Genomic DNA, 18627 nt, shown 5'->3' with positions numbered 1-18627 from the left:
AAATGATTGAAAGATAAGATGTACGGTATGGAACTAGTGGTCACAGAGCTATTTAGATATAGAGGATTGTGGAAGTGTATAGTAAGTTCACAGAGGTTTGCAGACTGAATGCTGAACAGTCTATAATGAAGATGTATGTAAATAAACTAGTGCATTGCACCATCGTGCACATTTAAATTGCCAATGAATAGTAATTATTTTAAATCATAATTTCATAACGGAATCTGAGAGAGTAAAGAATGTAATTGAATGTTTAAGTGACATAGGGTATGTAGGGAAAGAAATGTCTTACCTTGGAAGGAATCAAATATCAACTCTTGCTTAGAGCCATGAATTTGATGTTGTTCCTCAAGATGTGTTATTAAATTTATTTTGAAATGGAAGCTTGCAGTACACAGTGGTTCCAAACAGCGATTCATTAGCATAGAGCATACTTCCTCCCTTTCTCCATGGACTAATTGCATATGTCTCCCAATATTTTTAGAATTAATACTTACCCATACTGACAGCAAAAGATCTGATAATTCGACAAAGTCCATACAGAATCCAGGATAGTGTACCAAAAATTATGCTAAGTTAAACGTAATAATGGATCAAGTGAAACATACCGAGTCCGCCTCTATGGTGTAGTGGTTAGTGTGATTAGCTGCCACCTCCAGAGGCCCGGGTTCGATTCCCGGCTCTGCCACGAAATTTGAAAAGTGGTACGAGGGCTGGAACAGGATCCACTCAGCCTTGGGAGGTCAACTGAGTAGAGGTGGGTTCGATTCCCACCTCACCCATCCTGGAAGTGGTTTTTCGTGGTTTCCCCACTTCTCCTCCAGGCAAATGCCGGGATAGTACCTAACTTAAGGGCACGGCCGCTTCCTTCCCTCTTCCTTGTCTATCCCTTCCAATCTTCCCATCACTCCGCAAGGTCCCTGTTCAGCATAGCAGGTGAGGCTGCCTGGGTGGGGTACTGGTCATCCTTCCCAGTTGTATCCCCCAACCCAGAGTCTGAAGCTCCAGGACACTGCCCTTGAGGCGGTAGAGGTGGGATTCCTCGCTGTGTCCGAGGAAAAAACTGATCCTGGAGGATGAACACATGAAGAAAAAGAAACATACCGAGCAAATTGATTAATTATTATTATTAATTAAAATACCAGAGAACAGTAAATCGTGCAAACTTCATCCAGAATCCAAGACGATGTACCAAAAACCAAGCAGAGTTAAATGTAATCATAGAAAAGCCCAGAATAATAACTGTAAATCGAGAATTTCATCCAGAGTCCAAGACAATTTTTAATGTAATAATAGTAACGGTCCGCCTCTGTGGTGTAGTGGTTAGCATGATTAGCTGCCAGCCCCTGAGGCCCAGGTTCGACTCCCGGCTCTGCCAAGAAATTTGAAAAAGTGGTACATGGGCTAGAACGGGGTCCACTCAGCCTTGGGAGGTCAACTGAGTAGAGGTGGGTTACATTCCCACTTCAGCCATCCTCGAAGTGGTTTTCCATGGTTTCCCACTTCTCCGGGCGAATGCCAGGATGGTACCTAACTTAGGGCCACAGCCGCTTCCTTCCCTCTTCCTTGCCTATCCTTCCCAATCTTCCCATTTCCCCACAAGGCCCCTGTTCAGCATAGCAGGTGAGGCCGTCTGGGTGAGGTACTGGTCCTTCTCTCCAGCTGTATCCCCCGACCCAAAGTCTCATGCCCCAGGACACTGCTCCTGAGGCGGGAGAGGTGTGATCCCTCGCTGAGTCTGAGGGAAAAACCAACCCTGGAGCATAAACAGATTAAGAAAGAAAGTATAATAGTAATGTAATAATTAGAGCCCAGATTTCCATGTACTATCAATTCTCAAAATATGCATGCATTCATGCACTATCATATGACAAAACATGCACAATAAACTGAAAAATATGCACTATCAAAACTCAGTTCCTTTTGAAACACTGTACAACAACAACTTCTTTTTCTTTTTGGTCTTTGTTCTACATCACACCGACACAGATGGGTCTTATGGCGATGATGGGATAGGAAAGGCCTAGGAGTGGGAAGGAAGCGGCCGTAGCCTTAATTAAGGTATAGCCCCAACATTTGCCTGGTGTGAAAATGGGAAACCACGGTAAACCATCTTCAGAGCTGCCGACAGTGGGATTCGAACCCACTATTTCCCAGATGCAAGCTCACAGCTGCATGCCCCTAACCGCATGACCAACTCACCCAGTAACAACAACTACTACCGTCATTTCTCCAAATTGTCATCAATTAAGCTCACCTGTTTATCTGTCAGCACATTCTTACACACAGAAAATGATCTTTCCACTTCACAAGAACTGGGCAGGTGCGTGCTTAAATGAAACCATTTGGGAAAACGTGAGGTCAATTTGTACGTACTTTGCATTTTCACCACAATGCTTCTTATATAAGTTTAACAAATTCAAAGTTAGGATTTGACCGGATCACTTTGTTCGACCTATCTCTAGCTAATAATAATGTACAACGGGTGATTGTTTGGTCCGCCCTGTCAATATATTATTAGTATTTGAATAATTTATACGTACATGTTTCGGGAGCCTTAACTCCCTTCGTCAGCGTATTTACATCAAAATCTCTAGCTGCTGCAGCTACTTCTCCGTGCGATGATTGTAGATACCTTTGAATGCCCACAATAACTGGTAATGATTGCCTGCTGCGATAACAAAGACGTGTGACGAGTGAGGGTTCCATGTAGGAAATTCTAAAATAACAACGAAAGAGGGTTCAGTGCAAAACCAAGGATTATAAGCTGCTATCTCAGTTACAGAAGTGTAATACGAATTTTGTTTTGTTCGTCTAACATAGGCGAATAAATGAGCTGTCAATGAGTAATGCACAATTTAAGGTTCAATTTATAGCAGGGCCTCTCAGGGTGCATGCACTGTGCACGGTCCAAAAGACGACTTCGCTTGGTTGACCAGAGTGCAGACCCCCACTCCTTGATTTGGAGTAATAGCGCTGTCTCTCTCTTTCCCCACACCTGTCTCCCTCTTCCTCACTTGCTCCGTAGCGCTCCAAATCCGTGCCGAGCTTAGCTGAGTAGCCCAGAGACGAAGCGCTGGTCCGAGCCGAGTGGGACCGATGCACTGTGCACAGGAACTCTGTGCCGCAGTTTGCACGCGTGAGATTTCAGGCATTTGAGAGGCCCTGATGTATAGCAATATATAACTGGGATACCTTATTCCTAAGAATTACAGAGATCTACGTGGGGACTTACGGCTTACGTCAATGTTTACTCAAGCAACAGAGAAGAAAGTGCTTGTTTAATTGGTTTATAGGACCTCTACTGTATGTACTAACTTTCGTTGTAACATAAGTTCCGTATAGGGATAACTAAGTACCTATGTGTTAATATAAGAAAAGATCTTCATAGAGGTAATCACATAAACGGGATTGTAAATGAAGTGTTGTAAACAAGATAAGGTTTACAAGAACACAACTTATTTATTTGCTTCAGACAGAATTCTACAGCATGTACAGGAATAAAACATAAAATTGTCTTGAAGCAAAGTAGATGATTAATCTTGAGAGAGTTTCTGTTTCTATACACTATGTACACTCTGAATATATTTACACTCACTGCTATCTTGAAAAGATAGTTCTTGGGAAAGATATAGTTCGTGATAGTTGAAAACTATCGTTTGCACTAGCATAGATTAGCTAAGAGAGTTCCTTCTAACTTGAAGTGTCTGAGTTCATAAGCTTGTACTAAATGAAAGCTATGTTCACAATTAGAGAATCTAATGTGTGTGTCGGAGCTTGAGTGAGCTTGGGGATGTGTGGCATACAACATCGGGGCTCGACATGGATGAAGGAACGGGAAAGTGGAGTAGTGACCTGAGGTGAAACCTCATACTACCAGAATTCCGTCCACCTGGTCGAGACACATTTTTAAGAGGAGTAGCCTCCGTGTTCGACGTTCAGTGTATTCTGGAGCAGGACACAGGGGAGAATCCTCATGAGTGACTTTTTTTTTTTTTTTTTCTGGGGGGGGCCCCCAAAGCCCGCTCCCCCCGCGTGACCAACGACTCAATCTACATGGCCTCCGACATGCTATTATTTCTAAGAAGAAGAAAGAGATAGCAGGGAGGAGTGGGAAGTGATACATGGAGTATCTGCCTGTTTCCATGCTACGCTACCAGGCGATATTGTGTTAGGTATATGGTATTGAAGTATGGTATTGAAGGGTCAGGGAAAAACCACATAGGCAGAAAGAAGAAAGAGCCTACATGTAAAACCTGACATCTTTTGATAGCACATGCAAGGATGTGGGCTGGAGAAAGACCAGAGGTTGTGTTAGTTAGGAACAGGTAACATGCATAAAACATAAACCAATTCCTTGCCATTCCATCGCCTGGGGATCAGTCCGTCTGGGCATTTCTGTGACTAGCGCGGTCCTTGCCGGCTGCGGAGCCATGCGTCGAGTACCACTAGGGCCCGTCGCACGACTCCACCTCCTTGGGGTACCTCGTACCCAGTCTCCGATCCCGGAAAATGAAGCCAAGCCCGCCAAGGCGGGGGCCTCCTGGAAGGGGGTGGGTCATGGCGCCGGGCCTCCTTCCTCTCTGCCCGCGCCATGGCCCGGTAGACAGGGCAACTGCGATGGGAGGCCGGGTGGCCCCCCGAGCAGTTGGCGCACACCGGCGCGTCTCTAAGTGCTGCGCAGGCCGTGTAGTGGTGACCACCACCACAGCGGTTGCACCTCACCTCAAGCCCACAGCTGACCTGACGGTGGCCCCACCTCAGACAGCGGAAACACTGCAAGAGCTGCTGAGGGGGACGTTTTACTCTCACCTGACTGCTGCTGCCCGCTGAGTTCCTCTCCTGATTGGCTCCTCGGTCGACTGCGGTCCTGGGAGCAGTCCTGGGTTGCGGCTTGGCGGTCCTCTCCGTCGCCTTCTGCTTCCTGGTGCGGCGTCGTCTTCTTCTTCTTCCCGGGGGTTGCTTCTCTTCGGGGGAAGAGGCCTCGTCCTGGTGGCCCTCCTCCCGGCCTGGTGACCCCGGGGTAGCTGGTGGCTCCGCTGCGTCGCCATCTTCTTCTTTCTCCTGGCTGGCGGCGGCGTCGGTCGGTCCCAGGGGTTGCTTCTCGGCGGGGGAAGAGGCCTCGTCCTGGTGGCCCTCCTCCCGGCCTTGTGACCCCGGGGTAGCTGGTGGCTCCGCTGCGTCCCCATGTTCTTTCTCCTGGCTGGCGGCGGCGGTGGCGTCGGTCGGTGCTGACACTCGACTGCGTTCCCTGTCCTGGGGGGCGCACATCGAGGTCTGCAACTCGACAGACGTGCAGGCAGGTTGGACCTGGCCAGCAGTCTCAGTACGCCAGGGGGCGTCCTTCTCCACCGCTGTGCTGCTTTCCACCATCACGGGCGCGTTCCTGGTTTGTGCCCGGGTAACAGGCCCTTCCTGGTAGGCCTGCGTCTGCGACCACTTCGCCCTGATTGGCGCCTTGTTGGTCTGCGTGTACTTCGTAAAGTACAGCTTTCCAACTGAAGTCGCGGCGCTCGGAAGCGCCGCCGTCGTCCTCGGTCATTGGCTCCGTCTGCGAGGCTGCCTCCTGGTAGCCCGAGACGTCCAGGTGCTCCCTGAGTCCTGGTAGCCGGGCAACCTGGAACTGCTGGGATGCGCGCTCCTCGTAGACCTTGTAGCTGGCTGCGTCGTTAGGGCGAATGATGATCGCCCAGGTAGGAGCAATAATGCCGATGATCGGCAGGAGTGGCTCTCCGATGTACTCCGCAGTCGCATTGAGGTGGTCGAATACGTGCAGCGTCCCCTGGTGGTCGTTCTCCCCCAGCCAGTTGAACACCACCAGTCCCGGGCATTCATAGCTGGGGACATCCATCGTGTCGAGCGCGTCTAGTAGCTTCTCAACAGCTCCCTGGTAGTCGTAGTCGACCAGTCTCACTGGTATGGTCGGCTTCTCCATCCTGGTCCTCCTGTATGAAATCCTGAAACAGAAGAAAGAGCGAGCACTGAAAAGTGCTACAGCCCAGACAATGCTCCTTCGAAGATGTACTAATAAGTACAAGTGCCTGGCTGATACTTGAGAAGTACAGAGCGCCTGGCAAGGAGAGAGAGTGTGGAGCGAGAGGCACGTATGTCCTTCCGCTACGACAGTCAGCTGCTCCTTTCATGAGTGACAGACAGGGAGCTCCTTATATACTGCACACGACGTAACAGACACGCGCACTGAAGACTGCGCGTCGAGTCTCGAATGATCCACGCTTGCGTGCGTGCGTGCGGCTGGCTGGCGCTGAGCGAAGAGAGCGGAGGACATACAACACCCTCTCCTCCTAAATACGCCGATACGGCGTGAAGCGGCGGCGGCGCTGGCGGCGGCTACGATGCTGGGCAGGAGCTTCTGACGTCTCTGTTGTATTGTCCGGAGCTGTGACTGGGCGGAGTGGCGCTGCATCGTCCTGAAAGGAACCCATGGTTATTAAATGGTCTAAAGCTCGTTCAGCAATAGATTTATCTGGCTTAACAAGAGAATCAATAGCTGGATATGGACGGTAGTGCAGGCGTATCTGGTCCTGGTGGCGGCAAATGCGTTTCTCAGCAGTCTGAATCTCGTAGAGACGATGGCCCAAAGATCTGCAGATGACACCAGGTAACCAGAGCGGGTTTGACTTGAATGTCCTTATGTAGACCCTGTCGTTGACGGTGAACTTTGTTGGCGAGGTCTTAGTCTGGGCCGGAAGAGGCTGCAACAGAGAAAGTAAAGTTCTGTGAGGTCGTCCATGGAGCTTTTGTGCGGGAGTGACATTATCAGCGCCGGGCAGAGTTCTGTAGTTGCTTAAGAGTTGTAACAATGCTTGGTCTTTAGTTAAGCCTGAAGAGACAGCTTTTTTCATACTTTTCTTAAAAGTTTGTACAAAGCGTTCAGCTTCACCATTAGATTGAGGGTGAAAAGGCGGTGCTGGAATATGGCGAATGCCATTATATGTACAGAAGTTCTTAAAAGCAGTAGCTGTAAATTGCGGTCCATTGTCAGAAATTAGGACTTGAGGTAAGCCTTCAGTTGTAAATATTTTCTGAAGAGCACGAATGGTAGCTTCTGTAGTAGTAGTCGAATGCATATCCACTACATAGGGAAAGTTCGATAGAGAATCTATGACGATGAGCCACATGGAATTGAGGAAAGGACCTGCGAAATCGATGTGAACTCGTTCCCATGGAGAAGTAGCAGGAGGCCATGAAGCTAAATCAGAAGACAGGGCGTTCTGATTAATTTGACATTGTTCACAATGGCGGATGAGCTTTTCGATGGCGGCATCAATACCAGGCCAGTAGCAGTGTTGACGTGCCAGTTGCTTAGTGCAGGATATACCCCAATGATTTTGGTGTAACAAGTCGAGAACTTGTGTCTGTAGACTAGGTGGGATAACCACTCGGAAGGTGGTGCCGGTTTCGAGGAGTATAACTCCGGCACGAGTCGTAAGACGATGCTGAATACGATGATAAGGCGCAAGGTGGGCAGGAAGTTTGTTCTCAAGGGGCCAACCATTGCGGATGTAAGTACGTACCGTAGCCAGTGTACTGTCCTTATCCGTAGCTTTAGCAATGCGGGTAGCGTCAATAGGAAAGGTGGATACGGTGTCTTCGAGTTCTATGTCTAATTGAAGACATTCGGATTCTTGAGAATCGAAGGCGGTATCAGGACCGACTGGTAAGCGAGAGAGAGCATCAGCATTACAATGCTGGGATGTGGCACGATAAGCGATCTGATAGGAATAATCAGAAAGGAACATGGACCATCTTTGAAGCTTTCTGAGGGAATGCTCAGGGATCTTATTACCAGGATGGAATAAGTGTACTAGAGGCTTGTGATCAGTAATGATCAGGAAATGGTTGCCATAGAGATATTCATTGAAACGGCGAATACCAAAGATGATTGCTAAAGCTTCTTTTTCTATCTGGGAGTACCGACGTTGATGCTCATTAAGTGTCTTCGAAGCAAAGGCGATGGGGCGTTCTTGTCCGTGACGATCCTTCTGGGAGAGAACGGCGCCGACGCCGTAATCTGATGCGTCAGTAGCTAGCGTGATGAGCTTGCCAGGCTGAAAATGAGTGAGTTTAACAGCTTGAACAAGGGCTTTGTTGATCGTTTGCCAGGCCTGTTGGCATTGCGGAGACCACTGAAATTTAACACCTTTTTTGCGTAAGGCGTTTAATGGAGCTGCAACTGAAGCGAAGCGGGGAATGAACTTGTTATAGTAGTTCGCTTTGCCTAGGAAGGATTGGAACTGCTTGATGTTCTGTGGTACAGGGATGTTTACAGTCGCCGAGACATTCCGTTCACTAGGTTGAATGCCGTTTTTATCGAGGATGTGTCCCAGGTAGTGAACTTGTGGCTGAAAGAAAGTGCATTTAGCGAGATTCGCTCTTAGGCCATTGTCTTTCAACTTCGTGAGAAGGAGGCGCAGATTATGGAGATGTTCTTGATGATCTGCGCCAGTCACAATAATATCATCAAGGTAGTTAGCACAACCGGGAATGGAGGCGGTGAGTTGAGCTAAATAGCGCTGAAAAATAGCAGCTGAGGAAGAGACGCCGAACGGGAGACGCTGGAGCTGGAGCAGTCCGATAGGAGTGTTGAGTGCTTGGATTCTTCGTCTAAAAGTAGCTGTAGATAGGCTTCTTTAAGATCCACTCTAAGAGAAGAATTGTCCACCAGCTAGACGACGGAATAAGTCCTCTGGACGGGGAATTGGAAATATATCTGTGTCGATTTGTGCGTTGATCGTAGATCGGAAATCCCCACAAAGTCGTACATTGCCATCAGGTTTCTTGATTACAACTAGTGGAGTGGCCCATTGACTGGAATTGACTGGTACCACTATTCCAGCTTCTACCCATCTTTCTAACTCCTTAGTGACCTAGTCTTGAAGTGCCAGGGGTACTGGACGTGCTTTGAAAAAGCGCGGCTTAGCTCCCGATTTCAGCTGTATGTGATCTGTATAGTTTCTGGGTTTCTGTTTTATTCTAATTAATGGGACTTGTAAACCGATGGTTATAATAATTGGATGATGCTGGCTGAGTGGAAAACCTGATAGTAAATATCTTGTGTGAGGTAAAGGAATATGGTTAGCATCCATTGTTATTAGACAGAGATCAGGATTGGTGTCTTTATGCCATCTAGCAGAATGGAAAGATCTTTTCTCTCTTGCATCATAGGACAGGTGAAGTTCGATCTGGTCCATCCAATCTGAAAGCTTTCCTGCGTTTTCATTGCTTTTGCCATACTCTCATGAAGTGTGATGACTGTTGAAATCGCCAAGTTAAACACCTGGATGACTTATGGCTGTCAGTTTGACATGCATTGCATGTAAGCTTTGGGAAAGCATTCTTTCTGATTATATTAGACATGTTTGCAAAATTAATAACTGGTTTGATAGAAGGCCGTTTGGGTTTAGGAATGGTTATTCCACTGAAGCTCAGCTTGTAGGATTTCAACAAGATATAGCAGATATCCTGGACTCAGGAGGCCAAATGGACTGTATTGCAATTGACCTATCTAAGGCATTTGATAGGGTAGATCATGGAAGACTCCTGGCAAATATGAGTGCTATTGGACTAGAAAAAATAGTGACTGAATGGGTGGCTAAGTTTCTAGAAAATAGAACTCGGAGAATTAGAGTAGGCGAAGCTTTATCTGACCCTGTAATAATTAAGATTGGAATTCCTCAAGGCAGTATTATTGGATCTTTATGTTTTCTTATATATATCAACTAGCTGATGTACCCGTGCTTCGCTACGGGATTCTCAGAAAGACTGACTTGGTGGTTTTCCTAACTGAATTCAACATAGGTCATTACAAAAACGTCAGTAGGAATGTAGCGATTGAAAGCAATGTTATTATATAAAATACTCGATCAAATGAAAAACCGCACACTTTCTCACTTTCAACGAACAATACTACGGTGCCGATCTAACAGTCCAAAGTTCTAGAGCTGGAACAACCAGGTCGCACACTGCCATCAACACTCCTCTGTCATTATTCCATTAAATATGCACGCTACTCATTCCAATCAGTGCCTCAGAGTAGGGATTGAATAGCTCGAATGCTATGATGAACCACTGTGTAACGTACATGCAGTATCAGAAAATGTATGAACCAGAGGAGTGGCATGCTAAAGAAGAAAGTTTTCCAACTCCCTATCTATTTCCGCCAATGTTCAGTCAGGCTGTTATACTCGGTACGCAGTAGTAATCCCATCTATCGGAGTTGAGCGGCACGAAGAACATCACAACAAACAATGGTCAATGTAAAGTTATTGTTGATCAGTGTTATGCACTTTGGATATTGTAGGCCTTCTGAAATACCACTCTTATCATAGTCGGTACAGTAAAACTGAATGAAACATAAATGATCGGATATTGTATTGTCTATAACTTTTGTTATGTAGTACCATACTTTTCGATAGCACCAATAACATAGGTACCGGTATTTAAAAATTAAAGTTCAGGCGCCTTCCCCTAAACTACCATTTCATCTCGGGAAAATAAAATTATTTACAGCTTAGACTGTAGTTTCTTATTCCCCGACTCTACTGTATATAGTGGTTTTCATTAAATTCTGTTAACCCATTTTCTCGTGGCTCGGCGTTGATATGGACTTAGCAATAAAAATACAAATTCATTAATATCTGTGTTATCAGAGTCGGTACGGTAAAAATGTATAAGACATAAATGATTGGAAATTGAATTCTATATAACTTTAGTTATATATTATTTATCGATAGGACTGCTAATAATATAAATATTCGATAATTAAATTTAAGGCCTTCCCCTAAACTACCATTTCACTCAGCGTGAATAAAATGATTTATAGCCTAGATTGTAGTGGCTCATCACCTACTGCACATACCGATTTTCATTAAATTCTCTTCAGCCGTATTCTCGCGATGCGTGTACATACATACAGACAGACAGACAGAAATTACGGAAAAGTAAAAAGTACATTTTCTTGTTACTATAGACATGACCGATACAGAAATACCATTCTTGTCAAATTCTGAGCCAGGTACAGACAAAACTCTCATTTTATATATATAAATGATATGTGTAAAGAAGTGGAATCAGAAATAAGTTACACGATTGTGAGGGGCTGCAAGGTGACCTCGATAGTGTTGTGAGATGGACGGTAGGCAAAGGTATGATGATAAACGGGGTTAAAAGTCAGGTTGTGAGTTTCACAAATAGGAAAAGTCCTCTCAGTTTTAATTACTGCGTTGATGGGGTGAAGATTCCGTTTGGGGATCATTGTAAGTACCTAGGTGTTAATATAAGAAACGACTTTCATTGGGCTAATCACATAAATATGATTGTAAATAAAGGGTACACATCTCTGCACATGGTTATGAGGGTATTTAGGGGTTGTAGTAAGGATGTAAAGGAGAGGGCATGTAAGTCTCTGGTAAGACCCCAACTAGAGTATGGTTCCAGTGCATGGGACCCTCACCAGGATTACTTGATTCAAGAACTGGAAAAAATCCAAGGAAAAGCAGCTTGATTTGTTCTGGGTGATTTCTGACAAAAGAGTAGCGTTACAAAAATGTTGCAAAGTTTAGACTGGGAAGACTTGGGAGAAAGGAGACGAGCTGCTCGATTAAATGGTATGTTCCGAGCTGTCAGTGGAGAGATGGCGTGGGAGGATATCAATAGACGAATAAGTTTGAGTGGTGTCTTTAAAAGTAGGAAAGATCACAATATGAAGATAAAATTGGAATTCAAGAGGACAAATTGGGGCAAATTTTCATTTATAGGAAGGGGAGTTAGGGACTGGAATAACTTACCAAGGGAAATGTTCAATAATTTTCCAATTTCTTTGCGATCATTTAAGAAAGGGCTAGGAAAACAACAGATAGGGAATCTGCCACCTCCGCGACTGTCCTAAATGCAGATCAGTATTGATTGATTGATTGATTGATTGATTGATTGATTGATTGATTGGTTGATTGTTTGATTGATTGATTGATTGAGGATGCCAGGAATACATTCTCTGCGTCTCTCAATAACATACATACTGTATAACGTAGAAAAAGTGTCCCTAATTCTGCACACCAACATTCAAAAAAGGCACTATCAATCAATCAATCAATCAATCAATCAATCAATCAATCAATCAATCAATCAATCCTGATCTGCATTTAGGGGAGTCGCCCAGGTGGCGGATTCCCTATCTGTTGTTTTGTTAGCCCTTTCTTAAATGATTTCAATGACATTGGAAATTTATTGAACATCTCCCTTGGTAAGTTATTCCAATCCCTAACTCCCCTTCCTATAAATGAATATTTGCCCCAATTTGTCCTCTTGTATTCCAACTTTATCTTCATATTGTGATCTTTCCTACTTTCAAAGACATCACTCAAACTTATTCGTCTACTGATGTCATTTCATGCCATTTATCTGCTGACAGCTTGGAACATACCACTCAATTCAAAAACAGTAAAGGTGTTTTATAATCCACCTATTCAATACTTTTATTTTCACTTATAGTGTTTACATAAACAGACTATCAGTTAAATGGGACATGTTTTGCCCTCAATATAGGGCATCTTCAGGCTAAAAACAATCTTCAAGAGTACATCTAATATTAAATGTACCGGGTGGTACACCTCTACGCCGCACGTTTAAATCTTCCGCCTTAAAGTACTCCTCTACAAGACAAACAGTGAGCTTGAAACTGGACCAAATTAAATTTTTCCTCTGAAGATGTCACTGTGTGAATTTCGACTTGGTTTTGTTCACTATTTATAAAGAAGTTTGGACATTCCCTCATAGATGTCACTGCCGAAAAAACTATGATCATGCACCTTGGTGCAAAGTAAAAGAACCTTATTTGAAGAAATGTTGTATTCATAAGTTTGTTCTTTACTAAATTTCGTTCATTCAGTTGTGGGTTGGCGATATTTATCTTTCTTTCCGCAGTTTTGAATCTAGCCAATCCAGAATTTCTGTAATTAATTTCTAACCAGTCACTGGCTTCTTCTTCGTTTTGATGTGTAACTTTAAACTAACCAATAAAAGTGAGAGGGTGTGGCTTTATTATTCATGAAAGGTTTTGAACTTTCCCCGAGGGTTTATAAACTGCTGATTTTCACATCTCGTGGCAACTTGATTAACATCTAACCTAGTGTATGGACGTGTAGCAGGAGGCGGGGAGCGCCTCTTTCATCTGGCAGCAGATCTTCTGCAAGATAATGGCCGTTAAACATCTTTATTTCTTGCTAGCTCAGCAGTTTAACCCGCGGGAAAGGTCCGAAACCTTTACGATGTAATCTAATTTCCTAAATATGTAATTTTCTGCCAGCTTATGTAAAAACTTAATTAAATTTGTAACTGGAATTCGGGGATAGAGTGTGATTTACCCTCTCGAGCTCCCCTTCATTTTGGTTTGAGGTGACTACGTTTTGGTAACTGAATTTTTCTCTTCCGTAATGTTTAAATTTCCTTCTTATACCAGTCACCTCCATAGTTTGGGAATAGCCCCTGTTTCATCGGCCTGTATCACAAGGGATTGTGTTTGTTAGCGGATTGCTTCTCCGAAAGATTACAAATATGAACAGAGATCACAATTAATATAGTGACCTTCACGTAGTACATTAGATAGGTCTCCAGGAGCGATGAAATAGGAGCAGGTATTTGACCGCTAATAAAGGGAAGATTGCAAGCAGAATGATCTGAAGAAAATTTGCTCTCCTATTTGCGACGACGTGGCAGATAAAAAGCGGCTGCTCTATAATAATGAAGAGGACAGATTCTATGGACTTGTCGAAGCAGAGGGATTCTATAAAGAAGAAACTGGAATAAACCCTCAACTCGCCAACAAATTGCTGTACTTTTTAATTTATGCATTGACGAAGAAATTTACGATTACATCTGCCTACTTCATGGTTAAGGCATTACAAGGAAATGAATTTTCCTCCTGGTTCAGTAGGTATTGCTTCTTTTTGCTGGTTGGTTTACGTCGCACCGACACAGATAGGTCTTATGGCGACGATGGGATAGGAAAGGGCTAGGAGTGGAAAGGAAGCGGCCGTGGCCTTAATTTAGGTTCAGCTCCGGCATTTGCCTGGTGTGAAAATGGGAGACCACGAAAAACCATCTTCAAGACTGCCGACAGTGGGGTTCGAAGCCACTATCTCCCGGATGCAAGCTCACAGCTGCGCGCCCCTAACCGCACGGCCAACTCACGTGGTGAGCAGGTTTTGAAGGCTGGATTCTACGTTGTTCGTCTTGTGACGGACAAGCATAAAATAAATGCTCCCATGTTCAAAAAAATTGTTGAGGGAGAATTAAGTCATGTTTGGTTCAGCCATGAAACACAATGCAACAGTTTCTGTCAATATGTTGAAGAGATACAAGAAGCTCCAAAGCTCCCAATAATAATAAAGAAAGACTTGCCGAAGACTCCTTGGCAGAATGGTCGACGTTGAGTTCTTTGGTACAGAGGGTCCCGCGATTCCCGTCCAGGACGTGTATTTTAATCGCGTCTGATTAATTCTCCTGGCTCGGGGACTGGGTGTTTGTGTCCCTCCCAACATGCAATAGTAATTAGGCCTACATGCCTCCATATAGGGTTAGCGTCAGGAATGGCATCCGGCCGCAAAACAGGAGAACATCCACATATGGGTAGCACAGTTTGCACCCCACAGGTGTGGGAAAAGCAGTGGAAACGTCGCACCGACATAGATAGGTCTTATGGCGACGATGGGATAGGAAAGGGCTAGGAGTGGGAAGGAAGAAGCCGTGGCCTTAATTAAGGCACAGCCCCTGTATTCGCCTGGTGTGAAAATGGGAAACCACGGAAAACCATCTTCTGGGCTGCCGACAGTGGGTTCGAACCCGTTATCTCCCTCTTTCATTGTTCATCTTGTTTTTTTTATCTGTTGACATAGAAAGGAGAGCCATTCGAAGCCATGTTTAGGGCTATAAAATTGGAAGAGAGAACAGTGACATGACTGACTCAAGGGCTGTTCAGGATTCCGTAAAGAGAATTCTGAAATTCGGTATGTTTTATGTTCGCCGATGGTGCTAGCAAAATGCACAAGCAAAATTCACAATTTTCTGCCTCAATATCTTCTTCCAGACTTGACTAAAGAGAATTAATGGTATTTGATTTACTGGAAAATATTCGTGAGCTCACTCAATCAGTGTGTGCCACATTGGTAACAGCTTCGCAGGCACTAGTGTGTGCGGTTATTTGATGCCTGTAATCCACGAAGAAACTGAATGCAGTACGTGCCTGAATAATGTCACTCCTCAGTTAATCCATCCCTACTGGTTAACTTGATCAGTCACTCGGACATGCCTGCGATATCTCCAGCCACTATTTACTGACCTAATTATGGCGCTATATGAATTTGTTGAGGTTGCTCTATCGTACTGCATGAACTCTTCGAGTCATTTAAAGAGTTGTCGTGTTTACATTTTCTACATTTAATTTCACTGTTGAAAACGTCTTTCGAAAAAAAAAGTACCCTTTTTAGTAACTCTCTTCGGGGCAAGTACTGCGTAGCGGAGGTGACAAATTCCGTCGTTCACTGCAGAAGTGCCACAGACGATGATTTTCGGTATCTGAGGGCTCCTCGATCTTGAAAACGAATAAGACCCAATGATGAACTTGAATAGCTGGAGAAGAGATATGTTCTAAACAGCCTTTACAGTCTGTTTGTTCTTTCGCCACACGAACCATAATGTCATTTTATTCCGCTTGGCGTCTTAGGTAGCTGAAGAAGAGCTCGATGTCATCGCTTGTTAAGTTCCTCGTCAATGCATAATGCAAATGTATACTTATGAGGTATTTTATGCAGTCCACAGTGGATTGGGTAGTCAAGATCTATGCTTGATACATTTCCCTCATGAATCTTTTTTACTTTCTCTGATTGCATTAGAATTTTCTTAATATAATGACAAAGCAAAAACCAAACCCCATGGCACTACAGCCCTTGAAGGACCTTGGCCTACCAAGCGACCGCTGCTCAGCCCGAAGGCCTGCAGATGACGAGATGTCGCGTGGTCAACACGACGAATCCTCTCTGCCGTTATTCTGGGCTTTCTAGACGGGGGCCGCCATCTCACCGTCAGATAGCTCCTCAATTCATATCACGTGGGATGAGTGGACCTCGAATCAGCACTTAAGTCCAAGTAAAAATCCCTGATCTGGCCGGGAATCGAACCCGGGTCTTCCGGGTAAGAGGCAGGCACGCTACCCGTACACCAAGGGGCCGGCTCCTTAATATATGATAGGAAATCATTAATTAACCAACTGAGGCGTTCATCTTCAGTACTAAAAGATGCTCGTTTGTTCTCATTCCTGGAATATGTCCCATGTGAGGTGTTGCAGACGTCATGCGCATCGAACAATTTCATAAAATGCTCCATAAAAAAATTATTTATTTTAATCTGTAATGCTCTCGGGACAAACCATCTTCATACTTTTCAAACCAGAGTTTGTTCTGGGGGGAAATACAATACGGTATTATTAGCTCTTGCTACATTCATTTTCTCCAAATTTGTTGGGCAAATTGTTTTTCTGGTTGGTTTCCTAATTTAAAATTTCTGAGTTTGAAGAGGCCTCTCAAATGATCGCCGGTCACGGTAGCAATGTATACAAAAAAGTCCAGTGACAAATTTTGGGATCGCCCGATTCTTATGACGTAACTCGGATCAAAACTTAAGCCTCATTCACAATGGGAACGTAACGTAACGTAAACTTAAAATTAACGTTAACTCAGAAGTTAGCGGCCATCTTATCTAATGAAACCATTCACAATGCGCCGACGTAAACTTAACTGCGAGTTCGTAAAATTAAGGGATTGCAAACTCCAAGCTCTTGCGGTTAATTTTACGTTAACTTTAAGAACCAGCTAATCAGAGCAGTGGTAAACATTGTATTTTGTGCACGATATAATGACTTCTTTCGACGAAACACTTGTAATTCTCTTTCAAAACAATCTTTGGAGAAAAAATTACAAACACGCTGTACCGAAAAATTATAGGTGGAAATAAATATCCCGTAGCAATGAAATCTGACGGTAAATGGCGGGATACAAGCTCGCAGCGCTGGCGAACGGACGAGAGACAATCCCTGTCATAAATAAAACAGTGTCCCTGTATATTTCTTAACATTATACGGACAACTAGTTTACGAAAACGTTATCATCCAAACAAATAGATCCAAACATCTCATCGGGGTGTGATAGATAGGGCCATAGATGTCGGTAAAGGAGACCTTACATTTCTTTTTATTAGAAAAGGGGAAGTAAATCGAAAGAAAGGCAAACAGTTCAGGTTTCATCCACATGTCCAAAACGAACTGATGAGGGTCATTTCTTACATTAGATTACCGAAATCGCACTGAGGTAACCAGGTAACCTTCTTTGATTCAAGGGATGAATCCATTTTCTGCACCGTTGTTTAGATCGCCTTTTCCCAGGAGCAAAGCAATAGATGTTTGAAGTGATATGAATTTTTCTACCACGTTGTTTGATTCCATCGAGGTATTGAAATATAAAACTGCGAGATAGTCCAAAACCCGACTTCCGTGCTAAATAACATAGCAATGTTTTGATTGGCTGCTGTGTACCCTTTACGTTAATGTTACGTTCCTCCATTGTGAATACCACAAATTTTACATTAATTTTACGGTTACGTTACGTCGTTAAGTTTACAGTTACGTTTGCATTTAGAATGGGGCCTTAGGAACCTAATTTCATCAGGTGGAAGTCGTATCTCATGCGTAATACTTCCTCTGTATAATGTTTCGAACATTGAACATTCACTGGAAACTTGTGAAACGAAATTCCACTACCTTTAATTTCTCGTGAATAAACCATGACTGGAACTGCGAATGCTTAACATCAGACGAATGAATGGGAATTTCCGCCCCAACACTAATAAAACTACACAGCTAAAACTACTGCTATGGAACACGGAAGGTGCGAGAAATGTCTTGATACGGTACATGTTCCCCACGAGACTCTTGTAAACATAGATATTATAATCGCAACAGAGACTTTCCTCTTAGAACCAGTACATATCCAAGGATTTTACAGTACACATTCATTCGCAAAGTCTACCGACGGTAGGCCGGAGGGAGGTGTTTCATGTTTCTTCAAACCGACTATTGGAAAGATAACCAACGCCACGAAAGAAGACAATTTGCTAATAACAAGAACAACACTTCTCACAACAGTAAGCCTATACATGCCTCCACACTGGACAACGGAAGATGCAATAGAACATCTAATGAAAGCATTGACGGAGGTGAAACATGATGAGTCAGTCCTTTTAGCAGGAGATCTTAGCTGCAGAAGAGATAAACTCAGTAACAAGACTGAACTGATTCTGGAAGCACTCAGCGAGGAAGGCTTCAAACTTGTAAACGACCCAGAACTCAAAACATACTTCGCACACAACGGCACCAGTTCAATTGATTTAGTATTTTATAGAGGAAAATATGTTCGAAATCTTGCCCAAGAAGGTTTATGGTCGTCTTCTGCAGCACCAATCAGAAAACATATTCCCATTGAAACTACATTTGAAATAGAAAATATGCAGACAAAATACATGACTAAGACCACCAACGACAGACCATCAAGAAAGATTGAT

The sequence above is a fragment of the Anabrus simplex genome, chromosome 12, assembly GCF_040414725.1.
Source record: "Anabrus simplex isolate iqAnaSimp1 chromosome 12, ASM4041472v1, whole genome shotgun sequence".
Lineage (NCBI taxonomy): Eukaryota > Metazoa > Arthropoda > Insecta > Orthoptera > Tettigoniidae > Anabrus > Anabrus simplex.
The sequence above is the reverse complement of the archived record's forward strand: the minus strand, read 5'-3'. Positions refer to the sequence as shown.